General features: G+C 41.8%; 1 long non-coding RNA gene across 1 annotated transcript; it reads left to right on the top strand.

Moving 5' to 3' along the window:
• The first annotated feature begins 6,309 nt into the window (after positions 1-6,309).
• LOC143773729 (uncharacterized) lies at positions 6,310-11,872 on the top strand. Its single transcript, XR_013215334.1, has 3 exons — positions 6,310-6,325; positions 6,951-6,999; positions 11,693-11,872. It is a non-coding gene; the product is annotated as an uncharacterized LOC143773729 (long non-coding RNA).
• Positions 11,873-12,916: the final 1,044 nt, after the last annotated feature.

Genomic DNA, 12,916 nt, shown 5'->3' with positions numbered 1-12,916 from the left:
TTCAATGGAGGTGTCAGCTCTTTCTCACTTCCCCAGTTTTAACTAGTTTTTCACTTTCCCAGTTATAATTAATTCCATATGTTCAATTTGAGGTTGATGTGTCCACTCTATGAAGTTGTCTTTATGGATTTTAAGTTTTCTCTGTGACATTCATATATCCAGCTGTGCACACACATTCAGGTGCTCCCCACAAAATTAGAATATCATCAAAAAGTTAATTTATTTCAGTTCTTCAATACAAAAAGTGAAACTCATATATTATATAGAGTCATTACAAAGTGATCTATTTCAAGTGTTTATTTCTGTTAATGTTGATGATTATTTCTTGTTTTCTATTTCACAATATTTTAAAACCAATGGTGTCGTTCAAAAGTAGAATTTGTCCTGCAAAAAGAAGCCTTCACATGGCCATTTTGATAAAAAATAAAAAAGTTATGTTCTGGCAAGAAAGGGAGCAAAAAACGAAAACCCAAAAATGGAAAATAGCCCGGGGTTAATTATACTCACCTGCAGGGCAGTCTGGTGTGGTAATCCTCTTGATCACATAAAAACTACTTTCTTCTTTAATTGAAAGTCGTTAAGGAAATCCGTGTTGGTCTTGTCTATCCTCAATTTAATAGTGTTAAATTCTTCTGTGGAGATGGTTTCTGTCAGTTGTTGTTCAATGGTGCTAATTTGTGAGCTGATCTCAGAAATCTCCATCTGCAAAAAATCGATGGTAAGCAATATTATGTCCTTGTCATTTGTTTAAAATGCTTTCAAATTTGTAACAGTAATCAAGATTATCCTGGAATAAGGTGGGCTTTAGCGGTACTCACCAACTTTTTGGGGAAGATACAATATTTTGTCCTCCTCTTATTGAATTTTATTGCAAAGTTACAGTTGCCAAAAAAATGTAATTCTGGTGTTTTTAATTTTTTTTGTTACACTATTTATAGATCTGATTAATTTACTTTATATTTTGATAGATCGGAAATTTATGAATGCAGTGATGCCAAATATGTGGGGGTTTTTAAATTGTTTTAATGCTATTATTTGTGTAGCTCCTGCTGGGGAAAAAAGTATTTAGTCAGCCACGAATTGTGCAAGTTCTCCCACTTAAAAGATGAGAGAGGCCTGTAATTGACATCATAGGTAGACCACAACTATGAGAGGCAAAATAGTCAAAATAAGAAAACAAATCCAGAAAATCATCTTGTCTGATTTGACAAGATTTATTTTGCAAATTATGGTGGCACATAAGTATTTGGTCACCTAGTAACATGCAAGATTTCTGGCTCTCACAGACCTGTAACTTCTTCAAGAGGCTCCTCTGTCCGCCACTCATTACCTGTAGTAATGGCACCTGTTTGAACTTGTTATCAGTATAAAAGACACCTGTCCACAACCTCAAACAATCATAATCCAAACTCCACTATGGTGAAGACTAAAAAGCTGTCGAAGGACACCAGAAACAAAATTGTAGCCCTGCACCAGACTGAGAAGACTGAATCTGCAATAGGCAAGCAGCTTGCTGTGATGAAATCAACTGTAGGAGCAATAATACGAAAATGGAAGACATACAAGACCACTGATAAACTCCCTCGATCTGGAACTCCAAGCAAAACCTCACCCGGAGGGGTCAAAATGATCACAAGAACGGTGAGCAAAAATCCCAGAACCACACGAGGGACTTAGTGAATCATCTGCATAGAGCTGGGACCACCTAACAAAGGCTACCATCAGATACAGATTGGGATAATTGTGGTAAATTTCTGAGCTGCTGAATCACTAGAATTCCAGAATTATTAGTACATGTGGCTTTATTATTCTACGTGTTTCAGAGTTCAAGACTCCTTCATCAGTAACACACTACGCCGCCAGGGACGCAGATCCTGCAGTGCCAGATATGTCCCTCTGCTTAAGCCAGTACATGTCCAGACTCGTCTGAAGTTTGTTAGAGAGCATTTGGATTATCCAGAACAGTATTGGGGGAATGTCATATGGTCTGATGAAACCAAAGTAGAACTGTTTGGTAGAAACAAAACTCATCATGTTTGGAGGAGACAGAATGCTGAGTTGCATCCAAAGAACACCATACCTACTGTGAAGCATGGGGGAGGCAAAGGGGCTGTTTCTCTGCAAAGGGACCAGGACAACTGATCCTTGTACATGAAAGAATGAATGGGGCCATGTATCGTGAGATTTTTTGTGCAAACCTCCTTCCATCAGCAAAGGCATTGAAGATGAAATGTGGATGGGTCTTTCAGCATGATAATGATCCCAAGCACACAGCCAGGGCAACGAAGGAGTGGCTTCGTAAGAAGGATATGAAGGTCCTGGAGTGGCTTAGCCAGTCCCCAGATCTCAACCCCATAGAAAACCTTTTGAGGGAGTTGAAAGTCCGTGTTGCCCAGGGACAGGCCCAAAACATCACTGCTCTATAGGAGATCTACATGGAGGAATGGGCCAACATACCACTAATAGTGTGTGCCAACCTGGTGAAGACTTGCAGAAAACGTTTGACCTCTGTCATTGACAAAAAAAGGATATATAACACAATATTGAGATGAACTTTTGTTAATGACCAAATACTTATTTTCCACCATAATTTGGAAAATAAATCTATCCAAATCAGACTAGGTTATTTTCTGGATTTGTTTTCTCATTTGAACTCTCATAGTTGTGGTCTACCTATGATGTAAATTACAGACCTCTCTCATCTTTTTAGGTGGAAGAACTTGCACAATTGGTGGATGACTAAATACTTTTTTCCCCACTGTATAACATTACCTCTGCACAGCAACATTTTATTTATACACATCCAATTGTGGAAATTACTATTATTCCAAGATCTATTGATTAAAATGTACTTTGCTTGTGGGGCAACCCCTATAAGTAAAATATGGTGAAAAGAGTATATATGTACATTTTTTTTACATAAATGCATGTACAGTGGTTTGTAGAAGTATTCCCCCCTCCCTGGAATTTTTCATGCTTTGATACCTCACAACCTGGAATTTCACAGTTTTTTAGCACTTGCATCAGTTCATACAAAGAACATGCCTACAACTTTGAATAATTGGTTTTCTTTTTATTGTGAAGCAAGCAACAAATAGGGCAAAACAACTCAAAACTTCAGTATGTATTCACCCCCTTAAAGTCAATACTTTATAGAGCCTCCTTTTTGAGTCAATTACAGCTGCAAGTCACATTGGATAAGTCTCTATGAGCTTTCCTCATCTTGCCACTGGGATTTTTGCCCATTTCCCAGGGCAAAACTGCTCCAGGTCCTTCAAGTTAGATGGTTTCCTCTGGTGAACAGCAATTTTCAAGTCTGACCATAGATTCTCAATTGAATTAAGGTTGGGGCTTTGACTAGGCCACTCCAAAACATTTGCACGTTTCTCCTTAAACCAGTTGCTTTAGGCTAGGTTCACATTGCGTTAATGGCAGTCCACTGACGGAATCCGTTTCATAGAGGCAGTAACACGGCACTAACGCTATGTAATGGATTTGTTAGCGCACCCATTGACTGCCATTATGTAGCGCATCGCTAACGCATGTCATAATCGGTATGCGTTAGCGATGTTCCGTCATTCTGTGACGGACCCTCGGACGTAGTCTGCAGCATTTCGGGTCCGTCACCTGCTAGCACAGATAGAGCCGATTATGACATACGTTGAGATGCGCTACATAATGGCAGTCAATGGGTGCGCTAACGGATCCGTTACATAGCATTAGTGCCACGTTAGTGCTGCTATGAAACGGATTCCATCAGCGGACTGCCATTAACGCAATGTGAACCTAGCCTTAGCAGTATGTTTTGGGTAATTTTCTTTTTGGAATGTGAACCTCCGTCCTGGTCTCAAATCAGTGATAGACTGAAACAGGTTTTGCTCAAGAATATCCCTGTAATTCACACCATCAATCTTTCCTTCAACTCGGACCATTTTCTTTGTCCATGCTGCCAATAAACACTTCCACAGCATGATGCTGCCACCACCATGTTTCATTGTGGGGATGGTGTTCTTGGGGTGGTAAGCTGTGTTGATTTAGTGCCAAACATAGTGTTTACCTTACATATAGTTACATAGGTTGAGAAAAGATCTAAGTCCATCAAGTTAAACCTTTCTCCACCAATTATACATTTTTCATTAATTAAACTATACCCCACAATATTATTTGTACTGAGGAAATCATGATCACATTGGTGGCCAAAAAGTTAAATTTTGGTCTCTTCTGACTATGGCACCTTCCTTCATACATTTGAGGAGTTTCTCACATGGCAAACTCATAATGAGCCTTACAATTTTTGTGTGTAAGTAAAGGTTTTTTTCTGACCACTCTTCCATAAAGGCCACCTCTATGCAGTGTACCGCTTATTGCAATCATATGGACAGATACTCTGTTCTCTGCTTGGGAACTCTGCAGCTCCTTCAGGGTTACCTTTGGTCTCTGTGCTACCTCTCTGATTAATATTCTCCTTGCCTGGGCTGAGACTTTTGGTGGGCAGCCCTCTCTTGGTAGGTTTGTTGTGGTACCATGTTCTTTCCTTTTGATGATAAGGGATTTGATGGTGCTCTGGAGGATCACCAGAGATTGGGATATTTTTTATAACCCAACCCTGACTTCTCAACAACTTTGTCCTTTACTTTGTCCCTGACTAAAAAATCTCTTTGGTCTTCATGGTGCTGTTTGGTTAGTGGTTCCTCTTGCTTAATGGTGTTACAGCCTCTGTGGCCTTTCAGAAAAGGTGTGTATATACTGACAGACCATGTGACACTTAAATTGCACACAGTTGAACTTCTTTTCACTAAGCATTAGTTATGAGTAGTGTTGAGCGATACCTTCCAATATTTGAAAGTATCGGTATCGGATTGGATCGGCCGATATCCAAAAAATATCGGATATCGCCGATACCGATACCCGATACCAATACAAGTCAATGGGACACAAATATCGGAAGTGATCCTGGATGGTTCCCAGGGTCTGAAGGAGAGGAAACTCTCCTTCAGGCCCTGGGATCCATATTCATGTAAAAAATAAAGAATAAAAATAAAAAATATGGATATACTCACCCTCGGACGAGCCCTGGCTGTCACCGCTGCAAGCGTCTGCCTCCGTTCCTAAGAATGCAGAGTGAAGGACCTTCGATGATGTCGCGGCTTGTGATTGGTCGCGTGACCGCTCACACGACCAATCACAAGCCGCAACGTCATCGCAGGTCCTACACTCACTGCATTCTTAGGAACGGAGGCTGCCGGTTGCACCGCTGAGGTCCAGGGTCAGTCGGAGGGGTGAGTATATCCATATTTTTAATTTTTATTCTTTATTTTTTACATGAATATGGATCCCAGGGCCTAAAGGAGAGTCTCCTCTCCTCAAGACCCTGGGAACCATACGCACCGCACACGCCTGTGAACTTATAGGAACTTCCGATTCCTATTTCCGATATCACAAAAATATCGGAACTCGGTATCGGAATTCCGATACAGCGAATATCGGCCGATACCTGATATTTGCAGTATCGGAATGCTCAACACTAGTTATGAGTATATGGGCTCAGATAAGGTGTTATCCGAGCATGCTCGAGTGCTAGCCGAGAGACTCATGCTCGAAAACTATGTTCGAGTCCCCGCACCTGCCTGCCTTGCAGCTGTTTGACAGCCGCAACACATGCAGGGATTATCTGCATGTGTTGCGGCTGTCAAACTGCCTCCGCGAGACATACAGGCGCAAGGACTTGAACATATTATTCGAACACACCAAATTCACTTAGTTAGAACCTGAGCATGTTCGGATAACACCTCATCAGAGCACGTTCACTTATCACACGTTTGTTCATCACTTCTAAGCATGTGACTTATGAAGGTAATTGCTTGCACCACAAATATTTAGGAGCTTCATCGTAAAAGGGGTGAATATATATGCACATAGCAATTTTTAGCTATTTGATCCCATAAATTAATTTATGCCAATTTTTTTCTCACTTCACCAACTTAGACTATTTAGTCCTGAGGCATCACACACAAATCTGATTACAAAAATATTTAAATATAAGTTGTAGTGCAACAAAATAAGTAAAAAGCCAAGGGGTGAAAACTTTTGCAAGCCACTGTGTACTTACAATGGATTATTTTTCCTTTCTACTCAACTGATTATTCTGTTTTCCATTAGGTTTATGACATCACGTGATTAAAACCTGACTAGCTGTATCCTCTTAAGGTCTATGTAGATACAGAAGGTCAATTTTCTCTGCACAAGTCATGAGTCACTGCAAAAGTCTATGGCAGAGGGAGGAGCAGATCAGCTGGGTCAGAAGATGAAAAGTTAATAAATGCAGGTACAAGATACTTCCTGTTTCTACATAGAGCAGAGAAAAGAGAAGAATTAGCTTGGTAAAAAGGTAAAATAATCAATTGTAAGAACACAGTGCTATATATGATTATATTATATATGTTATATATTATATTAAGAGGATAAAAACTTTGCTGGGAGTGTTTCTTTAAATGTTGTCATTATTGATTTATATCAGCATCATCTTCCATAATACTGTGCAACTAGAGCCGACTGGTTCCTAATATAAGTTGATTGGATTTTGCTTAGAATTTAAATGTAGCTTTTCTTGCTTTTTTGCTTTTCTGTGTCCCATGAGGGGTTAATTATCAATTGAACTATTTTAAGGTCCATTTACAGTGCATTTATCTTAGCCTGATTTAATTATGTCTAATTCATGATATATCTAATACCATTTCCATTATCCCATGGTATGACTCTGGTTCTGCTCTCTTCTATAGTTCTCACTATTGTAGCTGTATCAGAATTGTACACTGTAAATTGTGTAAATGTAGCTGGAACATCCTTCTTAATTCAATGTTCTCATTTCTCAGAGTAATCAAATGGTTATTATATAATGTGATAAAGGACCAAAATCTCACATTTTCTTTACATATTGTCCTATATTGCAGTTATCCAGAAGAACCAATGTATTTTGCTCTGTACTGTGAAGCATAGAAAGTAAGCCTCCGTAATAATAAACATGTCACTTCTATTAAATGGGTGGTCCAAAACTGGTTTAATCCTAAAGGTCTAGCTATTTAATGCAGTAATCTAATTGCTTTTATAATATACTTAAATTAAAAATTCCCTACCATTTCCTCTCTACTCTAACGGCTTTATTTTTTTAGCAGCATCCTGTTTGATGACATTTTATTGGAGAATCCCCAATGCATGCTTGGATACTCAACTAAGAGGTCACTAGGTCAGTGTCACAGCCTCCATCAATGAGGTGGGCTAGTCCCTGCTCTACTGAGCATGCGTTGGTTGTCAATTCTGACATATGCTCAGTAGGATCTTGCCACTGTGCAATATTACTTTCAATAGTGCCCTAAAAAGAAATACGGTATTTTTCAGACTATAAGATGCACAGGACCATAAGACGCACCTAGGTTTTAGAGGAGGAAATAAGCAAAAAAATTGAAGAAAAAAATTTGGTCAATTCTGTACTTAGTGTCCCCTATCCTGGTATATATGGTCCTCTCATCCCTACCCTGGTATGCATGGTACCCTCATCCCTATCCTGGTGTGCGTGGCCCCCTCATCCCTATCCTGGTGTTCATGTCCCCCTCATCTCTATCCTGGTATGAATGACCCCCTTATCCCCATCCTGGTATGCATGGCCCCCTTCTCCCTAGCCTGGTAGGAATGGCCCCATCATCCCTATCCTGGTAGGCATTGTCCCCCTCATACCTATCCTGGTATGCATGGCCCATCCTTATCCTGGTATGATTTGTCCTCATCCCCATTCTGGTATGCATGGCCCCATCAGAAAAACATACCGTAAAAAAAACCCCATAAACCATTATACTTACCTTCCTGCGCTCCCTCTCGGTCTGGTTCCGATGCCAGCAGCTGCTTTATGCTTGTAAACAGCACATGACAGGGACATCAGGCACTGCTTACAAGCAGAGCACAGCTGCCGAAATACTCACTAATCTCCACGCCAGGACTATGTGCATGGAGAGCAGTGTGTATTCATTGCCCTTTAATAGCGAGCTTAGTGTTAGCCACAGCCGCCAGCTTCCTGCAGATGCCGGGTGTTCACGTGTGCCGCCACTAAAGGGCATGAATATTCACTGCATTCCACTCCTGCCTCCTGTGACTCACTGCTCCGCCGCTGCTGCTCCCCCACCTACCCACCAAAGCCAGAGCAGGCAGATCTAGATTATGTGACGCACCTCCCATTTTCCTCCACATTTTTGGAGGAAAAAAGTGTGTCTTATAGTCCGAAAAATAATGTCATAAATCATAACATTCATTTTATTAATGTAATTTATATTCCTCATGAATTTTCTTGGGATTTTTATATTTTGTGTATGTCTGTAATTAGTGTACCTTTTGAAGATATTTTCCAGTTTTATGTAAAATACTGATTGTATAATGAAAATTATTCAACTTTGTGGAGACCGCACATGGGGACTGTGGATTTTTGGCTTCTCAGTGTATTCAATGTATGCTTGTGAAACAGGGCCAGTATATGCTGTGGACCGGAACTGAGTTCTGATTGCCCTGCAACTCCTCTTCTAAACGGATGTATGGGTGCAGTGTGTGGTGTGATGGAGTGCATTCCTTACTTACTTTTGCTTCGGGAGCCCTCATTACCTCCCCATCCATGGGACCAGTTCTGGCTACAAACAAGGCCATGGGTCCATGTTAACAAGTCAGACATTACTGTGCAATTCATTTAAACATGGCTGCAACATACAGATTAAGACAAAGTCTCTTTACAGTGATGTTCCCTTGGATTTGCACTCCATTAGTTCTTATCACCGTCCTATCCTGAGACCCACCATCTTCACTTCACTCTGCGACCCGGCTGACATAATCCTCTTTTGGACCTTGGGTCCAAGACTGTCCCGCCATCCAGTTGTGACCGAAGTTGTGTCCTCATTCTTCTTGGAAACGTATAATGACTGGACCAGTTCTCTTCTGCTGCAGCTTAGCTGCAGTAGAACCTACTAACTCTGCTATGTTTAGTCGTGCTCTCCACTCCATCCAGAACTTGCACTTGACCTGTGTGAGTCCTGGACTCTGACTAGACTGTGTCTGACTAACTGTAATCCGGAAAACATTTTCTGTAAAACCTGGTCTAACCCCTCCTAAACTGTGGATTAATCCCAACATTATTAAATATCGAATCCCAAGTGCAGTGCGAACGGTATCCTTAGCTACAGGTGCATCTCACAAAATTAGAATATCACCAAAAAGTTGATTTATTTGTTTTTCAATACAAATAGTGAAACTCATATATTAGATAAAGTCACCACAACTAGAGTGATGTATTTCAAGTGTTTATTTCTGTTAATGTTGATGATTATGGCTCACAGCCAATGAAAACCTAAAAGTCATTATCTCAGTAAATTAGAATAATTTATAACACCAGCTTGAAAAAATGACCAAATTCATGGCAGCCATCTACCTGGAAATTTTAGAGCACTTCATGCCTCCCTCTGCCGAAAATCTTTTTGGAGATGGAAATTTCATTCTCCAGCAGGACTTGGCATCTGTCCACACTGCCAAAACTAACAATACCTGGTTTAAAAACAACAGTATCACTGTGCTTGATTGGCCAGCAAACTCACCTGACCTTAGTCCCATAGAGAATCTATGGGGTGTTGTCAAGAGGAAGATGAGAGACACCCGACCCAACAATGCAGATGAGCTGAAGGCTGCTATCAAAGCAACCTGGGCTTCCATAACACCTCAGCAGGGCCACAGACTGATCTCCTCCATGCCACGCCGCATTGATGCAGTAACTGATGCAAAAAGAGCCCTGACCAAGTATTGAGTGCATTTACTGAACATACATTTCCGTAGGCCATCATTTTGGATGTTAAAATTATTTTTTTCAAGCTGGTGTTATAAAGTATTCTAATTTACTGAGATAATGACTTTGGGTTTTCATTCTCTGTAAGCCATAATCATCAACAATAACAGAAATAAACACTTTAAATACGTCACTCTATTTGTAATGACTCTATATATTAGTTTGACTTTTTGTATTGAAGAGCTGAAATAAATTAACTTTTTGATGATATTCTAATTTTGCAAGATGCACCTGTACAGTATGGTTCCCCTAGTGGACAGATCTCCCGCATTACCATAGATGGTCTTAGGTGTAGCCTGTAGGAGAACTGAACACACAATAGCGGCCATAGGGATAAAATATGACATTACTTTTTATCACACTCATAACATATATAAAACTTCACATAATGTCCCCTTTGTTGACGCAATGTCTTCTTCATCCCAGCCTCCTCCCAACACTTGCATTCACTGTTTTTTGGGTTTTGTGCTTTGGGTGGTAGAAATGATCTAGCAATATAATTTTACAGGTCAGTACAATTACAGTGATATCAAACATGTATAGTTTTATTTAAAAAGTGACACAAATTCGGAATTTTGTAAAAAAAATTAATAATTGCTTGTGTCACCATTTTACTAGACTCGCAACTTTTTTACTTTTCCGTCAATAGAGGTGTATGAAGGATTGTTTTAAAGGGAACCTGTCACCACGTTTTTGGAAGATGGGATAAAAATAGCGTTAAATAGGGGCAGAGGTGGGCGTTACATTAGAGTGTTTGTTATGCGTTTATTACCCACCTAAGTTGCCGAAATACCTTTGCAAAGTCTCCGTTTTCGCCTGTCAATCAGGCTAGTCTGGTCAGATGGGCGTTGTCTTCCCCCAGATCTTGTTTAGTTTTCCGTTGGTGGCGTAGTGGTGTGCGCATGCCCAAGGTCCCGAATCCTCTGCCAGGGGATTTCAAAGAGCGCGGTGTCCGTTATTGCATTGGTGATCGGTGGGCGCGGCCATCTTCCTTTGGCCGCGCGTGCGCAGAAGCGGCGCTCTGCTTGCCGCGGCGCTCTGCTGGCCGCGGCTTCAGGAAAATGGCCGCCGCGATATCCATCTGCGCACGCGCGGCATCCCGCGGCCATTTTCCTGATGCCGCGGCCAGCAGAGCGCCGCTTCTGCGCACGCGCGGCCAAAGGAAGATGGCCGCGCCCACCGATCACCAATGCAATAACGGACACCGCGCTCTTTGAAATCCCCTGGCAGAGGATTCGGGACCTTGGGCATGCGCACACCACTACGCCACCAACGGAAAACTACGCAAAATCTGGGGGAAGACAACGCCCATCTGACCAGACTAGCCTGATTGACAGGCGAAAACGGAGACTTTGCAAAGGTATTTCGGCAACTTAGGTGGGTAATAAACGCATAACAAACTCACTAATGTAACGCCCACCTCTGCCCCTATTTAACGCTATTTTTATCCCATCTTCCAAAAACATGGTGACAGGTTCCCTTTAAGTGAGGTGAGATGACATTACAACAAGTACCATTTTGGGGTATATACAAAGTATTGATTGCTATTTGTTTCTTCTTTTTAGGGAGCTGCATCACTAAAAAAACAATTCTGGTGTTTTCAGCATTTACTGTTTGGTTAATGAATTTTATATTTTAATACCTAGGACTTTTGCAGACATGGCAATATCAAATATTCATACTTTTAATTTCTTCATATTATTTATGGGGGAATATAGGGGTGATTTTAGTTTTTAGATTTCTTTTTTTTTTCCTTTTTACATTTTTTTTACAAATCTTTTTTATTATTTAGGCTGCTTTCACACATCAGGTTTTTTGTTTCAGGCGAATTCCGGCTCTTCCGCCAAAAAACGGAATTGAAAACCGGAGAAACCGGATCCGGCTTTTCCCCTGTTGAATATTATTGGCGCCGGATGGCCCAGCGTTCCTTCTGGTGTGATGCCCGATCTGGCGTCGAGTCGATTCCGGCGTCAGGAAAAAACGTCTACTGTAACGTTTTTTGTCTCCGGCGAAAAAGTCGGAAAGGCCGGATCCGACCTTTCCGGCTTTTTGCAACAATGCATGTCTATGGACGCCGGAAAGCGCCGGATCCGGAAAAAGTCGGATCCGGCGGCCGTATCCGGCTTTTTACACTGAGCATGCTCAAAAACCTATGGTCAGCCTCAGCCCCCTGGACTATATATAAAGCAGGGCCATGAGGCCTTCATCCATTTCCAGCCAAAAAGCAGAAGAGCCAACACCCTGCCACACCCTGCCAAGACGGAAGGAGCCAGAAACCTGCCAGAGAGCCTGAATCCTGCCAGAGAGCCGAGAGCCTGCCAGAGAGCCTGCCAGAGAGCTGAGAGCCTGCCACAGAGCCGAGAGCCTGCCAGAGAGCCGAGAGCCTGCCACAGAGACGAGAGCCTGCCAGAGAGCCGAGAGCCTGCCACAGAGCCGAGAGCCTGCCAGAGAGCCGAGAGCCTGCCAGAGAGCTGAGAGCCTGCCCCAGAGCCTGAGGCCTGCAGTCATGTCTTCAGGGAGCCCTCCTCCTCCTCCTCGTCAACGCACAGAGGTAAATATGAACATAAGTTCTCTTGCTCCATCGTTGGTGAGTGTGTGTGAGTGTGTGTGAGTGTGTGAGCGTGTGTGAGTGTGTGTGTGTGAGTGTGTGTGAGAATCTATAATGTATTTTTTTATCTTTCATTGTAGGAAGCTGATGAAGCTGACTCCCCAGTAGAAGAGGTGCTCCCCGAAAAAGAGGGAAGGGGTGGAGAAACACACGGAGAGGGCTCACAATTGGTATGTATCTGTCATGTATTGTGGAAACACACCCTACACTACACACAAAACATAACACGAGATACTTACAACAAAACACATAGAAACTGATACTTTCAAGCCTCACACAACACATACAAAACTTATTATAGATTTCACATGGCACACAACACATAGAATGGCTACCAACAAGCACATAATTTTTTTTACTTTTTCTTCTAGAGTTCGGAATCTGGTGCCCAAGCAAGAGGTTCTTCCATTGGCTCCCAGGGTCATCGGCTTGAATCTCAA

The sequence above is a fragment of the Ranitomeya variabilis genome, chromosome 5 (assembly GCF_051348905.1).
Source record: "Ranitomeya variabilis isolate aRanVar5 chromosome 5, aRanVar5.hap1, whole genome shotgun sequence".
Classification (NCBI taxonomy): domain Eukaryota; kingdom Metazoa; phylum Chordata; class Amphibia; order Anura; family Dendrobatidae; genus Ranitomeya; species Ranitomeya variabilis.
The sequence above is the reverse complement of the archived record's forward strand: the minus strand, read 5'-3'. Positions and strand labels throughout refer to the sequence as shown.